Source organism: Penaeus vannamei, chromosome 3 (genome assembly GCF_042767895.1).
Source record: "Penaeus vannamei isolate JL-2024 chromosome 3, ASM4276789v1, whole genome shotgun sequence".
NCBI lineage: Eukaryota > Metazoa > Arthropoda > Malacostraca > Decapoda > Penaeidae > Penaeus > Penaeus vannamei.
Window position 1 is genome coordinate 3,319,825 of NC_091551.1, and position 1,847 is coordinate 3,321,671.

Below are 1,847 nucleotides of genomic sequence, written 5' to 3' on the forward strand. Positions count from 1 at the left end.
TCTGTCTTTTGTCTTTGTTTCTGGCTCTATCCCTGTCTGTCTGTATCTGTCTGTCTCTCTCTCGCTCTCTCTCTCTCTCTCTCTCTCTCTCTCTCTCTCTCTATATATATATATATATATATATATATATATATATATATATATATATATATATATATATATATATGTGTGTGTGTGTGTGTGTGTGTGTGTGTGTGTGTGTGTGTGTGTGTGTGTGTGTGTGTGTGTGTGTGTGTGTGTGTGTGTGTGTGTGTGTGTGTGTGTGTGTGTGTTGCCCTTTATATCTGTAATTTATCGTTTTTCTCCCTCCTACTCTTCCCCTCTCCTTTCTCCCCTTCTCCCTCTCGCCCTTTATTTCTCCTATTAATGAGATGATCCATATCACACGAGAATAAATGTCAACGCACAACAATAATCTTTCGTTCTGCGCGGCCATTACGAAGTGACGTCATTTTCGCGTGGTGACGTCATCTCCACCTGGTGACGTCATTAGCAATACTCGATGTCACCGCCTGCTGACGTCATCACCGCCTGCTGACGTCATCACTACCTGGTGACGTCACCTGCCCACCACCTCTCTTCAGTAGCAATTAACTTCCTCTATCTTTAGTTATTAATGAGCATTCGTTTGGTATACTGCTGCCGTTTTTTTGCTGTTGTTGTCTATTTGTTTGTTTTTCTTATTCTATCTTAATTTGGATTGATGATTAAGTGTGAGATTGGATAGATGAAAAGAGAGATATTTATGATGATATTACTAGGTATACGTGTTTGGATTACTATCTCTATCTATCTATCTTTCTCTCTCTCTCTCTCTTTCTATTGCTCTCTCTCTTTTTCGTTTTCTTTCTTTCTTTCTCTTTCTCTCTATCTATCTATCTACCTATCACTCTTCCTCCCCTCCCCCTCTCTCTCTCTCTCTCTCTCTCTCTCTCTCTCTCTCTCTCTCTCTCTCTCTCTCTCTCTCTCTCTCTCTCTCTCTCTCTCTCTCTCTCTCTCTCTCTCTGTCCCTCTCTCTCTCTCTCTCTCTCTCTCTCTCTCTCTCTCTCTCTCTCTCTCTCTCTCTCTCTCTCTCTCTCTCTCTCTCTCTCTCTCTCTCTCGCTCTCTCGATGGGAAAATATCGATCGACCTAACTCAACTTATATTATCAACTGTATCTCCGTAATTCCCTCTTTCCGTTTTTTTCTCCATTCATTTTCTTAATTACTTTCCCCCTTTCCCCTTTTTTCTCCCGCCCTCCTTCCTTCACTCTCTTCCTCCATCCTTCTCCCTCTTTCCTCATTTGCCCTCTTTTCCCCCCTGCTATTTTTCTTTCCACTTTAAATCCTCTCTTTTCCCCCTACCCTTCCTTTTCCCCTTCCTCCCTCCCCTTTCCTCCATTCTCTCTTCGTATTCTCCCTTTCATTACATTTATCCTCTTTCCCCTCCTCTCTTTCCCCTCCCCTCTTCCCCATCCCCTTTCTATTTCCTTTCTACCTTTTTTTTTTCTTTTCGTCCTTCCTTCCCTTTTCCATTTTCCCTTCTCTTCTCCTCTCTTCTCCCCTCTTCCCCCTCCCTTTCCAACCTCCTCCTCCATTTTTCCCTTCTCCCTGTTCCCCCTTTCCCCCTCTCTTCTCTCCTCCTCCTTTCCCCTTCCTCCTCCCTTTTCCCCCTTCGTCTTCTTTGTTATGATAATGAGAATGAAATAACAATGATCATATTGACATGAAAATGATATTAAAATTATCATATGGACATGAAAATGATATTACTAATAATCATATTGACATGAAAATGACATTACTAATAATCATATGGACATGAAAATGATATTACTAATAATCATATTGACATGAAAATGATATTA